Source organism: Camelus bactrianus, chromosome 30 (assembly GCF_048773025.1).
Source record: "Camelus bactrianus isolate YW-2024 breed Bactrian camel chromosome 30, ASM4877302v1, whole genome shotgun sequence".
NCBI classification, from domain to species: Eukaryota; Metazoa; Chordata; class Mammalia; order Artiodactyla; family Camelidae; genus Camelus; species Camelus bactrianus.
Genome location: NC_133568.1, coordinates 25,771,032 through 25,792,202, shown reverse-complemented (window position 1 = coordinate 25,792,202; position 21,171 = coordinate 25,771,032).

Sequence of the window (21,171 nt, the reverse complement as noted above, 5' to 3'; positions counted from 1 at the left end):
AGCCACCAATAGGACTGAATTTTGCTGTGCATTTACACAAGTCTTGGCCATGAGAATAGAGAAGGTAAGGTTTACTTTTAGTGAAATCATGGAAATCGCTGGTCCCTTACCTGGGCGTAGACTCGCTGATGGGACAATCTCTTATTATTCCTTCATCAGTTTCTCCAGCAAACCTAGAAACAATTAGTGAAACACATCACATTTGTCATTGTTAATAAAGAGTTCTGTCACGGCAACCACGTTGTCACCAAAAATATTCCCTTTCTAGCTATTTGATGTCATTGTATCTATGGGTGATGATTTTAGTAACCATTTCCTGCTGTACTGCGTGCGCCTTGTGTATCTTTTATCACTAGAAATGAGTTTCTTACCGCTTTTTATCAAATCAGATCGGGAAATTCCAGAAAACTCAGAACCGATTCAGCTAGCCATTTTTAAGAGTTTCACTTCATACTATGTCAAAAAAATTACTCAGTCTAATAAATGATTTGAGCAAGTTTACAGTATATAAACTATCACTGATTAATTAATTTCCATATGAAATCTGCATGCCATTAATAAGTAAAATTGTTTAAAAATTACATTGAAAATAGTATCAAAATGATAAACTACTTAGGAATAAATGGAACAAAAGCTATTAATAATTCCATACTTTAAACTAAAAAAAATTGCTGACATAATAGTAGACATAAATAAGGAAAATATATTTTATAAAATTAGCCATTCCTGAGATTTAAACAGGTATAAAACCATTAACGCTAGTGGATTTTTATACAAATGTGTTTACAAGTGTTATTTACTTTAAAAATTGATGTTGTTCTTTGCCGTTGAGCATTATGAATTTTTTCAGCCAATACGCTGAATTTAGAATTTCTTATCCTTCCTGTCTCCTTCATTGTCTCGTCTCTAATTCCTCATCCTGCACCACAGTCTTGACATAAATCATTACCTCTATGATATATTTCCATGTCATTCAACTAAGTGCCTAGTTACGCACGTACTTTACTTTCATTAACTCAATATCCAGAAAAATCTGTTATATGAAATATTATATCAGATTCATAGACTTGAAAGCATGAAAAGATTTATAAACACGATGAAGATGGGAAAGCTGGTAGATGGAAAAGTGTGGATGTTTGTCTGTTATTTCAAAAGCTGGACTAGTCCATGCACCATTTTATGTCTAGGGTCAAACTCTTTAGATCACAATGTAAAATCCGAATAGTTCATAAAAGTAATGAAAGCAAAAAAAAAAAAAAAAAAGTTGCTAGACCATAGGTGTCGTAATTTGAAGCATTCATAGACATATTTTACATATGTTACAAACAGTGTGTCTGAAAACTTATTTTCCTTTTCGTAAAGATAATATAAGGCCACTCAATAATGCCCATGTTAGCTGCTAGCCTAGTAACAGAAGTACAGGCACACTGATGTATCCTGCTGTTTCATAAATTTTGACATAGATATTTAACTGTCTATGAGGTAAGATTATTTTCCCTTCAGTTTTTTAACAGTGATTGTAATAGAAATTTAATAATCTAACATACTAAAAGTTTCTTTCCAAAATAGAACGGCACTTTAGATTTAAAAATATTCTGAAAATGATATAGTTTTAAATAAACATTTTAGAATCTGTAAAGAAGTCTATAACTGAATCCAATTTTTATGCTAACTTCAATTTTTATGGTAACTGTAATGACCTAGGTCCATTTTATCTTAAACATCTACATAACTTCATGTTTTCTTTGATTTACTGAAATCCATAGTGTGATTTTTTTTATGACAAAATTTGAGTAGGAATTTAGAAAGGAGTATTTCCTTAAAAAGGACCAGCCAGAATTTACAGAGTTTTAGAAGAGATCACATTAAAGTCAGGACATCTAGTCATTTGCAGTAGGAATCAACATTAACTGTGACACCTTTTCATGGAAAAAATACTGTGAATATTCTAAACTGTCTTAGTTTTAAATTACTTCTGTGCACAACTTATATTAAATGGCATTAAATCGAGATGTTCTAGCATTTTTTTCTTATGTTTTATTAATTCATAATGTATGACTATTTTCTGCAAGTCTAGGAGTCCTGTAGACCATTATTAGTGCTTTCCCCACATCTGCACTGTGGGCATAGTTTTCTTAATTTCCTATCTTAATGCGGTGTTTCCAGAGTAAATGGCAGGCTAATAAGTGGTAAAAACAAAAGTCTATTTGTTAGTAAACTTCTCCGTTTTTTGTGGACCAAGCACCATGGGGAACTAATTAAAGTTTTTATATCCTAACTGAAAAAACTGTTTACCTCGAACCTATGTGGGACCACTGACCATGCAAAGCTGGCAAAACCTCATTTTGTTAGCAAGTGATAACATCAATTTCAAGAGTTTCCAGAGGGAACCCCTTTCCTCCCTACAAATTTAGAGCATGATGACATTGCCATGAATGGGCAGCTTGGAAAAAACGTGTGGTCACAGCATCCAAGCACCAAGAGACGGTCTATTTTGTGACTTGGCTGCTGAAAAACAGAAGGTGAGAAGAGTGATGGCAAATTAGAGAGAAAGACATAACTTCCCCGAAAAAAAATATGGCCACCCTAGTTATGAGAAAGTCAATAGTGGACGTTCGGCAAGAATGAAGCCAAGTCCTTTCTGAAAATAGAAAATGAGTCTCAATCCTACCCTTGTGTACCTACCAGAAGAGCAGTGCAGGGGAGCTGGATTTGCTACCCTGAAGTCCCCCTCCGATGTGCAGAATATTTCATGCTGAAAACAATTAAGGCTCAAAAGACTCAGGAAGAAATTTTGACCTCCTCCCCACCTGCCTCTAGAGTGTGGATGGAGGACGTGTTCAGGAAGGGAGCTATCACTGTAGACAACTAACTATAGCATTTAGTAGAGGTGTGGACAGGGAGGAACCCAGCAAAGTCTGCTTGTTACAATCGCCCTCTGTGTCGCATCGTCTCTGCCTGGTCCAACCAACTTTCGTTTATCATACATTTGCTTTTCCATCTCCATGTCAGTTGCCTTTCTCCTTGCTGAAGTCCTGAACACCCCCCCCCCCAAACATCCTCCTTTGTCTTTAGCTGAAGATGGTATTCAAGGTGAGGGTTTCCGCCATTGTGGTGAGTTCCTGTCTTCCTGGCTCTCGCCCATGTATGCACGTTACTAAAATTCTGTTTGATTTTCTCCCGTTAATCTGCCTCATACCAATTTCATTCTTAGATGAGCCAGAATAACCTAGAAGGGTAGAGAAAAATTTCTTCCTCCCTGACCGTTGGGTTAAGACCCGCACAGTGAAACTCATGGAGGAGTCAGCACATCTGTTACGACAGCTTCAACAGAGACAGACCACAGCTGCCATGGTTCCCTTCCAGTCCCTCTTCCAGACACCCTCTCTTGCCTTTCCCGTCACTATCACCCTTCTCCACTGGGCTCTGTCCTCCTGCGCATTCATTGTCCCAGGTGACACCAGAGAGCTTAACCGCACTGCTGCCATCTGGACTCACACACATGTGAGGCACTGATAGGGAAAGGTAAAAAGAAAAAGAAGTCAGGGGATTCACCCTCCCACGACTCTCCCTGCAGAGTTCACATAGTTTGGCGAGGGCAATTGCCTCCTAAGGAGATGCTAAAATTCTTCAAAATTCACCCCCATTGCCCTTTGACCCCCGAGTCATAACTAGAGTTAAATCCCAAGTTTGCCACACAGTGAGATACAAGGCCTGGTAACAGAGAGGATAAAAACTTTCATTCTTATAATTCTATCTGTTATTTATATATACATATATATATACACACACACACATATATATACATATACATACATATATATATATATATATATATATAAAAAACTACCAACTTACTCATCACATTTTAATATAAAAGTTTCATGCATTCATACACACACACACACACACACAGTTGATCAGTTACATGAGTAATAAGGCAAGCGCTGCAGTGTAGACAGTTGACATGGGTAATAAGGCAAGCGCTGCAGTGTAGAAAGTTGACATGAGTAGTAAGTTCCCATAAGCTTGCAGTGAGACTAGAAGAACCCATTCTGTGGTCTGACATGGCCAGAGGCTGGCTGACAGCCCTTCCTCCCAAGCACAGTTCTTTCTGCCAATAATCGCTTCCTGCGGTCCTGACGTGTGAGCGGCTGTGCACAGCCAGCCCACTCCCTCTGCTCTGCTCTGGTTTTGCTTCATTTGCTTTTGCTTTTATGTTCGCAGGTACCTATGAAGAAAAATATGCTATTTGAATTAAGCCACCTGAATATATTCTGATATATAAGTAGGCTCTCTTGGAAAGCAAAAATCCAAATTTTACATGAAAATCAGGCTAGAAATAAGATATATGTGGCTAAAGGAATGGCCACATACTTTTAATTTAACTATAGATGAATAAAAACTTCCAAACTCAGCCTTGTGGCCATATAAAATAGTATGTTGTTGAATTACCTTTCCCACCATGGTGTGTGTGTGCGTGTGTGTGTGTGTGTGTGTACAAACTTTGAATTCTAGTGACAGTATTTAATCTAAGTGTGGAAAAGGTAAGCTGCACAACAGTCCAGGTAGGTAATGCTATAAGACATTATTTCTAGTGTCACAGATGATTTTTACTTGTACATTATGTTTTTCTCAGCTACGGACTGCTGCTGGAGGTTATAGTCAGCCATGTCCATGTATTATTAAAAAGTACCAGATAATTAGGGCATAAACAGAGGCACAGTAATAAAATACTATGATAAATCCCTTGCCAAATAATTTTATTCTGTATATAAGACAAAAACGAAAAACAAAAAGACACTCTATAATGATGCTATAAAACACCAAGGAGCTAAATTATTTTAATTGGGTCATCTTTATACTGCTAACCTCCACCCTAGAATGCCACGTTTTTGAGGGTGTAACCTCCTAGTGTAATAAAGTGAGATGCAAACTGGCCTATTTTCCTTCCTACTTCGTATTTCGTATGGAGCAGTTTATAGAAGGACACGTGCGTGTCGGATTCCCTAACACTGTACGTGGGGAATCGTTGTCCACTCTCTTTAGACCTGAAGGATGGCTCGGGTCTGCGTGGACATTTGGGGACCACGCTCTTTCTAGCAACTCTGTGCCTCCTGTGCCACTGTCTCTGGCGCTGAGGGTTTAGCTAGGTCATTTTGAGGCCTCTTTCCACAGTCCTCCCCCAATGCACGATTTATATTTAAACATCTACTGAAGCTTATAGTTTAAAGGAATTCGTTGTTTTAACGCACTGGTGTTAGAAAAATATAATTTTGGACAGTCAGTTTTAATCTAAAAGAATAGTAAGTAGTCGCTTCACGTTCCCCTGAGTTTCTGCTATGTTCTTTCGCATCACTGACCGCAGCCACAGATGTTAACGATGTACACGCTTAGTGTAGATTTTCACTCCACCGCAAGGTAAACAGTGTATCTATTGCATTTATTCCTTCATTTCCACAATCCAATGCCTTCAAAAACAGTAGGTATTCAATACACACTTGTGCATAAAAACAAAATCTCACTATTCTCATATAGAGCCAGTGATTAACTCCTGTGCAGCCCTCATCCTCGCTCGGATGTGCTCCCAGGACAAGGACGCGCTGTACTCTCTCACCAAACACGACAAGAGAAAGGAGCGGCGGCATTAGGTACTGTAAGGACGGCGAGACGGGCACGAAGTCTTTACACCAGTGAGGCCTGCTTTTCCCCATCAGTTTCCTGGAAAGTAAGGTAGGAAGATGAATGCTTATCTAAACCGCCATTAGGAAGACCGTACTGACGTGACCCCATCAGTGTGACTTAAATAAGACAAAGCGTTGGGAGATGGTGCAGAACACCGCTGGATGGCCTTCTAAATTCTGCATCAGTTTTCAGCTGACAGGGAAGGGAGGCCGCCAACACAAACAGAATGGAGAAGGCAACAGGCGGCAGTCAGAAGTGTCACAGAGAATCATGCCAACGTCTCAGCTCAGATACAGGCGCGTGAGGGATGACTTCCCTAAGAGTCAGTTCACACAGCCCCGCTCTGACGTGGCCCAGTGCACATTCTTCTGTTCATTACCTTTCCCCACCGTTAAGTGTGCGCTTCACCCAGACTATGGACTTTCCACTCACACGTCCTCAGGGCCTTTCGCTGTGTTTGGAAGCTGGTAGCCATTTATTGCACACATCCTTTGGAACAGATGAATATGTGGGGTGAAGTGCCAGATACAACGACAGTCTTGGGCTATGGAAGCTAGCTTGGAAACAGGAGAGTTTCCTGACAAACAAAAACATGCCAAATGTAGCAAATAGTGAAGGATGCTGACTAAAATTGTACAGTGGTTAAAGTGACTATAATTTACTGTATTTATAAATCAAATTCATTATTCATGAATTGTTCAAGAATGTAGAATTATTTTACTAAGAATATTGTGCTGGAAAATGACAGAATATTGATTTTCTGAATAGAATAAAATGCACAGAATATTTAGAGATTCTTATTAAGACATTTAAATTGAGAGAAATCTTATCCTATGTCATAATCAACATGAACAAAGTTCATAGTTTTCAACATGCCGAGAATGATTAAAAGCATTCAAATGCATGGAGGGTTTAATTAACTTAAATGAAGCATAAATATCTGAACATTCTAGTACGTGAAAAGTAAATAATATACTTGCATAGGAAATAAAGCTAACCTATTCAGAGATTTAAAGTGAAAATTATTCACATATTTAAAATTTAAAATTTTAAGATTTAAATATTTAAATATGTGCTACATTTTCTGTGGAAATATCTCACCTGGCTTTGGTAATTAATAATATCTATGGGAAGTTTATATTCTTATTCCTGGGTGCTCTAAATAAAGAAATTTATATTTTGTCTCTATTTTACACACTCTGTAAGTTTTACCATTATTGTTGTTATTTGTCCAAATCATGAAAAAAACATAAAAACACATTTTTTAAAATGAGCTTGATACAGCTTGGTGATGCCGCTAGCTTCTTAAAATGTCCATACCCTCTTTTTTTTCTTTAATAAAAGAACCCCTACTTTTAGTAGGACACATGGTTGCCTACCTACCTCTGTTGCAGCCAACCCTGGGCCTCTGGTGACTATCTGGCTAATTCCATATGTGCCTCTGTGCAACTCTCTGGCCATGCTCTTGGAGAAGGGTGGACCCCACGCTTAGCTTCTCTATCACCTGGGAGAAGGGTAGATGTGATGGGGGTGAGGTGGTGCACCATCCAAGCCCATGTGTGCAGGTTTAGATGGACATGAAAACAGAAGGGGACTGGGTGCCTGGCCCCAGGTAGATGACATGTTACCTGGAATGAAAAATAAGAGAAAATACACTTTTATGTAGCAAAAGTCATTCTTGTCTTCTGTTTCAGTTACAACAGCCCATGGGCACGATGCTCAAGAAAGAAAAACAGCTAGCAAGATTTTACTGTCAACCATCTATTTCACCTTGAAATATATACGGAGCTTAAGATAAAGTCATGCCTACGCTTTCTCTAGCATCTTTACAAGGAGATAGCAATTTTTTGATATGCTCTCTGAGGCTTACTAGCACTCAATTTAGCTTAAATAATTTATAACGGACAATAAACACAATGCATTTTTAAAATCATGCAATCTTAGTTTGTAAAAATATTTCTGTGCAGGTATGTGTGTTTTAACCCTTTACTGTAGTCCCAAGGTAGCATGCTTCGGAAGAACTCGTAGGATAACGATGTGACGTTTCCTGTTTGAGCTCCCTGGGGTTCTCATTGTCACACTGGATTTGGGTTGAGGTCCACTCATCGTGGCCTCCTCCTCCAGCCACAGACGGAACTGAACACTTTCAGGTTGTGCAGAGCACTTCGTCCTTGGTCAGTACCGAGTGCGAGGTGTTCTGCTTCCTTTGGTTTTCGCCCCATGTCTGCGTGCCCTGCCCCTTACATGCTGCCTGCGCGGATGCAGCCCGCTGAGTGGTTACAACGCAAAAACACACGGTGTAGGTGATGGAGTCCACATCTTACGGCCTCGCAGATGGAAGAACATAGCGCCTGGGCGCCCAGGCTTTAGGTTGACCAGAAGTCTGATCTGTCTTTCTCTCAGTAACCATTCCTGCTATGTGCCCCGAATCCACCAGTGGTTGTTAGATTCACAAGCTTCTCTTTTCTCTGATGGCCCAGAACTCAGGCATTACTGCGTGTAAGAGTGGACGATACCAGAACTGCTACCAGAGACCGCTGGCATCAGCACAGCCATGATGCCGCTGTCCTGGATGACAGGACCCTCGGCAGCAGTAGGACTTGGTCCAGTCACATCTACGGGAACTCTGGACGAGGACAGCCCTTCCTTGACCTAGGAACAAATAATCATTCTCTGGTAAAAGTCAGCTATTTTTTCCTCCAAATATGTTATTTCTGTTTTGACTTTTTTTGGTTGATACAATTAAACAACATTTTTTTCCCCTGAATTTTGTATTCTGTTCAGGAATGTCTCTTCTTGTGCAATGTTACAACATGGTGTGCGTGTGTGCGTGTGCATCTGTGCGTGTGTGTGTTTTGAGATCTTAGAAGTTGGGATTTTAATCATTGTTACCAGGAAATGTTAAATATTTCTCTGAGCAATGAGGTACCTTCATATTTAATTTTCTCTGAAATTTTGGAAATTTACCATTTAATACTCTTCAGGGAAAAACAAATGTTACAAAACTCACATACTAAAGATAGTCCATTTGATATATTTTCTTCTATTAACTCATATTAACTTATGAATTCAACTATGATCTAACGGAGGCATTTACCCGGGGCATTTAACTCATTGAACTGTTTTGCATTTATTACTTTACTCATCACATATGCCATGTGCTATTTCATATTCTCTCTCATTCTAAATTTAAAAGTTTCTCAGGTGTCAACAGTTTTCATCTATATGTTTATGATTTTCCTTGACATATTTCTTAAAAAATAATTTTTTGCTAATCAAGATTTATAGGCAAAATTATTTTTCATCTTTCTTTTTAATGTAATGGGTATTCATGAAGTCATCACCATGTGCAAGGGTTTGAGGCTGTGTATTTTCCAAGGACTGAATCCAGACAATTTTTCTTTTTTAATTTTGATGTCTAGTTGGTGAGGTTCTAGAAAACTGAGGAGGGCAGCCAGTGAGGTGTGAAGAAAGCAGTTATAACAGATGGGTTTCAAGATAGTCCTCTGGAAGGCAGTAGGTCGTCCAGCCCTGAGTGACAGAGATGTAGGGACAGTCCTACACTTACTCAAGGCTGGAGAAGACATGGAGGTGGCCTGGAGGTCAACTCACAGCACAAATGCCCTGAGCTCCTTCAATTACATGGAGACGTCTTTATGGGCATCTGTGAGCCTGGGTAGTTTTACGCGAGATTCTAAGGAGGCTAAGGACATTGTTATCTTATTCTTTGAAATGTCTCATTTGGATTAAATTAGAGAATTATGGAGATACTTTTGTGTATCTGGATCCGAAGTTCTGCTGCCCATCCTTATCTTGCGGTCAAGAGATTTGGAGAATAAAACTTCAACTCTCTCACCTTCCTGCAGAGCACATCTACATTTGAGAGTGCCGTTCCATCCGGATTGCAATTCTGTACGCTGTTTGGGCAGTAGTGCTCTTTCCCAAGTAAGTTACTAGAAGCAAGTAAAATACAATTTTATATAATAGAGTCTATGTGGTCTTCCCTTTGCTATAATAATTTTCATGGATTTTTCAGTCATTAAACATGATTTCAAAATATCTTTGAATAATTTCAAAATTAAATTGATTCCACAAAAAGCCGATAGCATTGGTTTCAATAGAAATTTTTTAAAAAATGAGAAAAATCTTTGCAGTCTGGAAGTCTCCTTGGACCTGCGCTTGCTGTGTTAGCCTGACGGAGAATCGGCTGCCCTTGAGCCCTGAAGGGACATATTTGGGAAGCTTCTTTTCGTCAACATCTGAGCTTGTTCTTTCTGTGCCTCCTGCTACCACCCAAGGCTTGGGGGTGCGTTTCTCCAGGCTGACTTAGCTCCAGTAGGACCCTCCTCTCATGACACCATCACTGCAAACGCCAGCCCCTGGCTCCATTCCATCTCTTGGACACTTAGCCCTGGACTGCTCTTTACTTACAGTCAAAGCACATAAAGAATGCTCAACCTTATGCTATTTTTGTACCTGGTGCTGTCTTAGGTCAGGATGCTATAAAAATTACCATAGACTGGTCAACATGAACAACAGCAATTTACCCCTCACAGTTCTGAAAGCTGGGAAGTCTTATCTAGACCTGGCAAAGTTCAGTTGCCATTGAGAGTTCTCTTCCTGGGTGCAGGTGTCTGTCTTCTGGTGTCCTCACACGGCAGAGACAGACAGAGGTCATCTGTGTCTCTCTTTGACCTCAATCACAGGGGCTCCACCCTAAGGATCTAATTACCTCCCAAAGGCCCCACCTTCTACTACAATAACATTGAGGGGGTTAGGATTTCAACTATAAGTCTGGTGGGGAAGGACACAAACTTTCAGTCCATAACAGATGGTGTAGATAGTATGTATTTCCTTTGTCCTGCTTTAAACTCTTATTGAAGACCATCCCCAGACTGCCTTCAACGTGAATGGCTGGGTGAGGTCTGCACCATCAGGTCATGTGCTCACTAATGCTCACACACATCACAGGATCCAAGTTCATCTACGTCCCTGTTTGTTTAGCTCTGAATAGAATAGTGGGTTTGCTTTGAAAGTACGCTTTTAAGGAAAGTTCTTCTCATTATGTGAAGGCTAATGAGCTGACAGCTTAAGTTTGAAAATTCCAGTATGTCTAGTCTTTCTATTTACCTGTTTTCACGTGCGGTACAGGTGGTGCACATCAACCAAACAAGATGCAGCTGAACTATTTCAGTTTCAGTTTCAAAAAACACACATGCAAAATAACAAGCCATATGCATAGCATATTAAGCTTATTTTTTTTCCTTTTGTGGAGTCTTTATTCCTAGCCAGGAGAACCTGATCTCTGCCACGAGAGTGCTTTTTTAACAGAAAGGAGTAAAAAATATGCTTAATATTTCTAGAATAGGTAAAGACTTGACTGTGATGGCTGGTGGTGATAGCAAGACCATATTCTACAGAACAGTGTGAGTGGCTTTGGCTAAAGACTACATTGCAGTTGAGAAAATGGTGATAACAGGTGTATCCAACTTTTTCTCGAAATTCTATCATGAGAGGAGCATGTGCACATGGTAAATAAAAAGTGTAACAGCAAAGAACAAGTTTGGTTAGTTTAGAAATTGCATTTTTTTAAAAAAAAATTCTGTTGGGATTCTAGTAGAGATAGTAAAGGTTGAAAATATGACCAAAAATGTGTGACAGAGAAAGCACATAGGACTGGGGATGACAGAGTGGACAGTCCCTGCAGAGAAGAAAGAAGCAAACGTATCAGAAAAAGTAGACTTGAACTGCTGGCCATGACTGAGGGACCTGCTTAGGTGGGTAGTTACCTGGCACATAATGTGATAGTTTCCCCCACTAGCAATCTACAACTGCATGTGGTTACCCTTGAAGAAATGCTCAGGGTGGAGTTCATCAGGGGGCTTTTCCAGGAGGGAAAATTAAAGTGGGAAAAGGAGATGAATTCTAGTAGCACCATCTCAAATAGAAGAGTTATTTTCATATATTTCGTATCTGTGGTAATTTGATTTATGAAGATGTTAGGAAATTGGTTTATTATTGTCTATCCCAAGGTTTTGTATCAATTTGTTTATTTGACCATTACAGGATGTTGGCAGAGATTAGAACCATTTCCACCAACCTTGACCGACCTATTACAGCCTTGGTACAACTTTACAAACTTTTTTCCTTCAGTGTTATGTGAACAATTCTGTAGTTCTCTCTGGCTTTGTCACAGTCAGAAGGACAGGATTCTGACTGATGTGGTCGCCTTGATTTGTCTTTTATTCTGCACGACTTACACAATTTACAATTGTTTATTAAAGGAATCTATAAAGGTAGGTGGGTGATGTTCACACACATGATATGATAATGTATAAGAGAAATACAAACCAAACATAAATAAATGAAATGCATTTGGTGAATTAATAGTAGATGAGAAATTAAAGGAGAAAATTAGAGAACTTGAAGACATAGCAAAAGAAACTTTCCAAAGAAAATACAGAGAGAAAAGAATAAGTAAAATTGAACAGAGTATCAGTGAACTGTTTTATAACAGCAACTGAAATAATATATATGCAACTAGAGTCCCCTTGGAGGTGGTGAAAAAACGTTTGAAGAATAATGGTCAACACTTTTTCAAATGTGATTAAATTATTAAACCAATAATTTCAATAAGTTTAAGGGACCCCATGAGTAAGAAAGATGAAGGAAACTACACAAGTCACAGCATAATCACATTACTCAGAACCAGCATAAAGGAATGTACAGAACAGTCAGAGAAATAAGTTACATAAAGAGGAACAATGATTAACACCATAGCAGATTTTCTTGTTGTAAAAAATGTGAAAGTGTAAGCAAAAAACATCAGAATGACATCTTTAAAACACTGAAAAAAAAAAGTGTCAACATAGAATTCTCTTCCCAGAAATAGTATCTGTCAAAAATGAGGATGAGATGAAGGCATTTTCAGACATACAAAAGATGAAAGAATTCGGCAACATACACACTATAAGAAGTGTAAGGAAACTTCTTCAGGTAGAAGGGAAATGATACCAGATGGAAAATGAAACCACCAAGGACATAAGGGCACAGAAATACATGATTTTTTAATTATTTATACATCTTTAAAGATAATTGAGGGATTAAACGAAAATAGTAACAATGAAGTTTAGAGTTTACAACATATGTAAAAGTTAAATTCTTAACAACAGCATGAAGGTCAGAAGGGGAGTAAGCAAAGTATGCAGTTGTAAGTTTTTTTTACTAAATTCATGTGATATTTATATTACTTAAAAGTGGCCTGTGATTAGACAAATTTCTGTATTTTAAGTCTGAAACTCACCACTAAAATGACATAAAAACTAATTATAGCTAAAAGCCAAAGGAGCTAGTAAAGGATTCATATGAAATAACCCATTAATGCAAAATAAGGCAAAAAAAGAGAGAAAAATGGAACAAAGTCCAAATGGTTCAAATAGAAAACAGATACAAAGATATGATATTTATATGTAAATATGCCAATAATTCAATTAATGGTAAATGGTTTAAACATCCTAATTTAAGACAGGGGTCATCAGATTGGGTAATAAAACAAGACTCAACCATATACTGTGAAAAATAAATGAAGTTAAATATAATTGTATAAGTACATTAAAAGAAAAAAGATGATATTACATGATGAAAAAGGATCAATGATAATTTAAAAAATGATCAATTTACCGAGAAAAAAATTAAAAGTAATATGATGGAAAAATCTATGCCATACAAACAATAGTTTTTTAAAAGGCTGAATATTCAGCCTGTTAAGTTATTTCTCATGAGCATGTGATTTAATTTCGAAACGGCCTCATGTGTATTCTGAGGTCAAAAAGTATGGAAATGGATGGTGGATGGAGAAAGTCTGATTTCTTACTGTTGAACAGTTAAGGCAAGCAGCTGAAGTGAGGATGGCAGGAATGAATCCTGTATAGCTTAATACCGAGACAGATAGAGATAAATGCAGTTATTTGTCTACACGGGCAGGTATACACCTGTTTTTCCAGCTCTGTCCACTTGGATGACCTAGAGGCAGTAAATCCCTTTAGCAGTAAGAACACCCATCAGGCAGATCTTCGTTTGTCTCCACTATTTTCCAATAAAATGAACCAAGTTTCTTTAGAGAAATGGCTGATTCTAGGCTAAGGGCTGGGGATATGTAAGATGAGCTTGCACCACATTTTCCTGCCAGAAAATAAGGAAGTACCTACACACACACACACACACACACATACACACACATACAAACACATACACACACACACACACACACACACACACACACACATACACACACACACACACACACACACACACACACACACACACGATGGTAGAGGTATCTCACAGGAACACAGAAGCCAACTAAAAGAGCCCCACACGGCCCAGGATAAAACAATGTAAGCAACAGAATAGACAACATTCTGAATTACAATCTAATAAATAAAATAAACACACATGAGTCTCTATTGACACAAATGACTGAATATATGAATATGTGAGGAAAGAGACAAATCTTTACAGAAGAATTTAAAATAATTTATGTAAATATCTTCTTCTAGGTGGTGGAATTGAATTCTTCCCCAGTGAAATATGGGCTAGACTTACTGACATGTTTCAAAATAACAGATTTTGTACAGGGTGGGGGGTAGTTTTAAAAGAAACATGGTGACACTTCGGCCACGTGGTTGACATGACCACCACCTGGGGAAACCCATCCTGACTGCATGTGTCCCCAGACAGGATGTGGTAAGAAAAGGCATTTTTACCTCTGTGGTATCCTTCCCAAAACCTTCGTATAATCATATAAAAAAAATCTCCTCTTCCTTCAACAGACAAACAAGAACAAACAAATTAAGAGAAGAAAAAAGAAATAAGAAATGTTAGACCAGAATTCAATGAAATAAAATGCCAAAAAGAAAAGAATTTTAAAAGATCAGTCATGTCAAAAGTTGTCCTTTGAGAAGATCAGTAAAAATGATGAACAGCTCGGCACGCAGATAAAGAAAAAGGGGAAGGAAAAATAACAATATCAGAAATGAGAGAGGTATGTCATTACAGACACTGTGATTTTAAAAGATAAAAAGCATGTGTTATGAATAATTTATGGCAATAAAGTCAACAGTTTAAATAAACTGGACAAATTCCTTGAAAGGAGACTAACCAAAATTCATTCATGAAGAAAATGAAAGCCTGAGAAAATGTATACCTATTTTAAAAATAAAATTTTATTTACATACTTTTACACAAAGAAAATTCTAGGACCACCTGAGTGTACTGAAGAATGCTATTAAATATTAAATATTTTGTAGTGTTTTATAATATTAATGTTAATATTTGATGACATCTAAGAAACCACACAAATTGTACACACACACACACACACACACACACCCCAGCAAAGACATTACAAGAAAATAAAAAAAAAAGAAATACTTATCCTAAAATTCATAGGCATGAATGTTGTATTTCATATCAATTAAAAAGGGGCTTTTTTCCTATATTTTCATGCCTAGAACTCATCAAATATTAATGGTTATACTATTGTGGTTTATTTTATGCACATTTTTAAGGATGGCTATTAATAAGGTGGTCTTTATTAATTTTAATATCAGGTGGTAAAATAATATTATCATTAATTAGACATTAAAAAATATCAAATTGAAAAATATTAACGGTTTCCTTTGGCCAGTGAGATCTAGGAATTTTTTGTTTATTTTTAAAAAATTTTTCTGCAATTAACATGTATAATCTTTATAAACAAAAAATAATGTTACATATAAATTATCTTCATGTAACATACAGTTTTACCAAGGATACACACACATATCACACGTACACACTGTGCTAGGGTGTCGGGCAGAGTGAGAGAGATGAAAACATTAGGATTTATGCTTGTGCAGCTTAAAATTTAGTAGAGTTTATGAAACAAGTATGTCCTAGTTGATCATTGAATTTAAAGGTAAATAAGGACCACAGAAAAAGTACTCTTGGGGTTTAACTGAAACCCACAGGAAAAAAGAGCATTTGGTAGGAAAGATTTTGAAAAGGATTTTGTAGGTGATAGTATTTGATGAGCCTCTTGAAGACCCTATAAAATTTTGACGGGAAAAAATGGGATTAAGAGCATTCGAAGCAGTTGATAGATCACCTGGAAAAACACAATCGTGTGAAATATGGAAGGCACTGAAGAACAGGCAGTAGCTGAGTAATGTTCCCGCAGGGAAGTCCTGTCTCATAGGTGTTACACAAAAAAATTGGTGGCCATTTTGTTGATGGCTTAAATTGCCAGAAAGAGAAAACTGCACTTACTTTGGTAGTCAATGGAGAGAGTTTAAATGCATTAGGACAGCAAAAAGGCATCTGTCATTTGTGTCCCTATAACGTGTCCGTCTGTTCCTTTGGGTTTCCCTGGAGGTGAAGCCTGAGACTAGGACCTGTGTGCAGGTAATTTATTTGAGAGGAGGCCCCCGGAGGGGAGAGCTTGGGAGTGGGAGACGGAGACAGGGGAGGAAGAAAGGCAGAGCAACCGAGCCTTGTCCAGCTGCTACATCGGCTTCTGGACCACCACGGACTGCTTCCAAGGATGTCCACCTGGTGGCAGTGAGGACAGGTGCCCTGACATCGCTGTTTGGTGGCACTGACTCACCCACAGCTCCATGGGGACCTGCTTATATGCAGAGTGTTCAGAGGAGGGGCTTCCCCTGGGACGGAAGCCAGAACTGCATTCGGTGCTTAGAAGAGACGTTTTCTGCTTGTGAGAACCCGCGGAATTTCCTATCACAGCTGTGGCTGAAAACGCAAGCGAATTGAGGGGTGTTGATCTGTGCTTAAGGTTTTAGAGAGCTTATCTCGTTGGACCCCTGCCTTATAAAATAAACATTATTTCAACTTAGGTTAAATATTTTTTTAAGTCAAAGCCACCTTTTATCCTCATTATATACCTTTCACTGAAAATACCCTAAATTCTCACCATTATTTGAAAATTCCATTTTATTTCATGTCTTTGCATGTATGATGCCCTTACTTAAGACATCCTCCCACACCCAGAAGCAGTTTCTTTGTCTTTGTCCAGTATCTGGTTTATAATGCTCCGTACCTCCTCCTCCTAGTGCAAATCCTGCCCAATTTACAAATTGGTGGTATTTTGAAAGAAAAGGTAAGTGTGACATTAACTTTATGCTCCGCATTTGGTTGCCAGTTTCAATTCACAGATATTTTTGATAAATGTACAACTTTCTTGACCAATTAGCCATCAGAATAATCATAATTAAAATACAATGTAAGGATTGAACTATTTCTAATTTTGTCTTGATCTAATTAGTGTTTTATTCTAATCTGCTGGTGTGGTAACACTACATCCTTTATATTTGCACTCGAACCTTTTAAAAGTAGTGCTTTTCCTATAACTGGATTGATTCTTCATGTCCTTTTCCTTTAGTTTTGCATGTTTATGCCACTGAAATACTTTACTTCATTCCTAGGCATCTGTATATAACAGGGTAAGAAAGTAAAAGCTTGACGGCAGAACGCGGCAAACAGCGTATTGTCACCTCCCCGGCTCTTTTCGAGATGCCCGCGTTTTTATAGGACTAGCAGAGATCTGCATAGCTCAGTCCTCACGTGCAGTTTTGTTAATGGCCTAAGTCATTTCCAATGGCAATTTCCTGGTGAGTGTTTATCTCCAGTAAAACGCTACTTGCAAAGTAACATTTCCAATAAAATAAGGGTACTGTGAAGACTACAGGAAGAAATCAATACGAAGCAAAATCAGCAAAGTTCATGTTGCGTCTCTGGGATGTTATTTTTATCCATTCCTCCTTTTCAACTTACAGTTAAAGTGACAGTAGTTACAACCTCTTATACACAAACCGTATCAGAGTTAGGGGATAATTTATGTGTCTAACTGAGCATTTAATCTCTCATCACAAGTGTGCTTTTTAATGAAAGAGGGGATTACAGAGTTGTCTCTGATGCTGTCAGGGGCACAGTCCTTCTATTAGAACCTCACACTTGTGAATTTTACTTTTATTTTATCTCAATACATCGGTCTGATAACCAAGGCATAGCACTTGGTTGAGAGTCTGGTTTTAGGAAGAAAAATGATTCCAGATGATTAGCAAATACATTTATTGTATGCACTCTTGGAGAAAGTTAAGTCTGAAAAAATAGTGCAGATATCAAAGTTCATGTTAATATTTTTACCTATCTGTTCACTGGAACTAGCAGAACTGATGGAACCTACGTGATATTAATGAGACTTTTGCAAGCTTCGAGCATCTGTATCAGCTCAAATTTGAGGGAACGTTTAAACCCATGTGTCCTAAATCCATCCAAATTAAAGATATTTCCCAGGTAGCCTCAGACTCCTCTATTTAACACATTCTGCCGCCAGCCTGATCCAGCTGCCTTTAGTTTCAACAAGGAGTGTTTGGTGAGAATGGGACACTCATTTCCTATTTTTAGGAGGCTGACTCCAAGTTCCCTCCTCTTCAATCCATTCTTTATGGTACCTCCAGAATCATCATTTTAAAACACAACCACAACTTTCCATTTTTTTTCTTCAAATCCTTAAGTAAATAAAAATATTACTATCTAGTTATTTGCAAACAAATTTCTCATCGCGGCCCATCCCAGCGCCTTCCTGGCATGGCCTCAGTTTGCTATCCCCAAAGTCTGCAGTGATCAGCCTGGACTCTAGAGAGAAACTTCTCACCCCAGAATCCCAGTTCTGTCATTTACAAGACTGAAAAGCTATTTGTTACAGAATGTACATTTAGGTCCTTCAATTCCTATGTTGAAACCCTAGTCTCCAATGTGATGACATTGGAGGTGGGGCTTTTTAGGGGGCAAAGAGGTCATAAGGGTGGAGCCCTCATGATGAGATGAATGCCTGCTATGATCTCAATGTTTATGTTCCCCCAAATGTGCATGTTAAAGTCTTGAACCCCAAGGTGACAGTGTTGGGCAGTGGGGCTTTGGGGGTGATTGGGTCATGATAGAAAAGGACCCACAGAACCCTGCTGCCCCTTTCACCCTGGGATGTTACAGCTGCAAGACAGTGTCTGTAAACCAGGAAGTGTGGTCTCGCCAGACACTGGATCAGCTGACACCCTCGTCTCGGACGTCCCAGCATTCAGACCCGTGAGAATTAAATGTTTGTCTCCTTGATGCCCTCGGATCGAAGGCATTTTGCTACAGCAGCCTGAACTAGAACAGCGCCCTTGTAAGAAGAGACGAGAGAGCTGCTTCTTCATCTGCTCTCTAACCTATAAGGGAACGCAGGGCGGCCGTCTTTACGCCGGTCCTGATCAAGGACCTGACGAGGCTGCCGTCCTCACCTGGGACCTCTCAGCCTCTGAACTGCGAGAGACAAATGTTTATTGTCCAAGCCACCCAGTCTGTGGAAATTTGTCAGAGCAGCCCGAGTGGGCTGCGACACTGTCTAAACTCACCATGACCCGATGAGCTCACCCACGTACAGGAATAATAGCACGACCCACGTCCTGGGAACGCTGTGAGGAATAAACAAGGAACGTGCCCCACGGCTGCTCAGTGATGAGTGCATCACTGACCGTCCCGCTGACTGCCCTCCACGTTAAAATGAACTGGGCTCCTTACTCGTCCCTTACAAGCTGCAAATGTCCCTGTATGTACCTTTAGTTTATGTTAATCCATCTGCCTTAAGTGTCCTCTCCGACTCTTCAAGTAGGACTGTCAGGAATCTTAACCATCCCCTAGAACTCATTCATCTCGCATGAATGAAACGTTATGTCCCTTGAACAACAACTCCCACCCACCCCCAGCCCCCCCCCCCCACAGCCCCAGCAACCACCCAGCAACAACCAGAACTCCAGGATCCTGCGAGCAGACCTGCTGTGGGTTTCTCACACACGTGGGCTCATGCGGTCTTTGCCCTTCCGAGATGGGCTTGTTCACTTAGCACAACGCCTTTCGCACAGTCTAACGACACGTATGGCGCACTTAAAAATGGGTTCAGAAGTTAGGGTTCATGTTAAGTGTTCTCACAAAAACAAAATACTCCTAACCATTCTCCTCAAGATTAATTTCAATACAAACTTTTCATGGAGGCTTTTCTCATCCAATTCATGAGGGAAGATGCTTTTTTTCCCTTAAATATCCCCCACATTACTCTACATATCATTTTATTCATTCGGTTGCAAATATTTGGCTTTCTTTCATTTTGCCACTGGGCTGAAAACCTTTGAAGGCTGAAATGGTCTTCTGTTTACTCCCCTTGAGACAGGAAGGGGGCAGGGCACAGCCATTCAAGGCAAGATACAGCAGTTAACATCAAAATGGTGGCAGATTCAACCCCCAGGAGGCCTTGAGGCTCAGGATGGTGGGAGATTTGACTTCTAGTAGACCTTGAGCTTCACTCTGTGCTCATTGTAATATATTAACAGGGTGAATAACACGCCCCCAGGCACCATGGCAGTCCCAAGGCTGGACAGAAAAGGTCAAAGAGTAGGAAATGGCCAACTTCCTGGGAATCCCAGCCCCCTCCCCAGGCTGCTTAGACTGGTCCTTCCACTTACTAACATATGAAGCCACCAAGCCCATAAAAACTGGCAACATGGTGCTTCTCGGCCCTCTCTCTCTCTCTCTCCCCCTTTGGAGATGGCCCACTCTCTGTCTATGGAGTGTGTACCTACTTTTACTCTAATCTGAGCACCCAACACCCACACCTCATGGCCTTTCTCTTGCCTTTCAATGCCTCTCTCTAAATAAATCTACATTTACTCAACTGTGGCTCACTCTTGAATTCTTTCCTGCGCGAAGCCAAGGACCCATACGTGGCGGGGCACGTCCCAGGGGCTCAACCGAAGCCTGGGACACGGCCCTTCCCTCGCCCCACATCCGTTTTTCCTGCATCACCCTGAGGCGTCTGTCACAGAACCTGACGCCAGTGAGCGATTATAGGAGCACATTTTAAAGTTCAAGTGATTAGTTCCTGGAGAGTTTTGCAAAAAGTGTGTAAATAGCAAAGGGAGTCTCCCAACCATTCAACACAAGTACAGACAAGAGTCAATCCCTTCAAAGTATTTTTCTTTGGCCTCCTGCTTAAATACCCAATTGCCATTACAACGTGTGCCTAAATCAGTTGTCAAAAGGTAAGCGGCTTTCTGTAAATCTAGTAACAAAATCAATGTTAAGGTAATTCAAGAATTGATGATTTGTTTTTTAAAATTATAGTTGGCAATAACTTTTTTTTATGATGAGCTGTTAATTGACATGTTTTTTAAGAGAATTTTCAAAGGTCAGCCAACAACTAAGGCAAAATAAAGCCCTATGTTTTTTCCTACTATTGGAAAATGTGTTTTGACCTAAAATCAAAGAAACTCATCCTGTAGGTGCTAAGCAAATGGGGGTCTAAATCTCCCAACAGCTTGGTAACAATGCACCTTCCTAGCTCTTTATTACTGCACGAAAGGAAAAGCAGGATGCGATAACAGGAACACAAGTTGG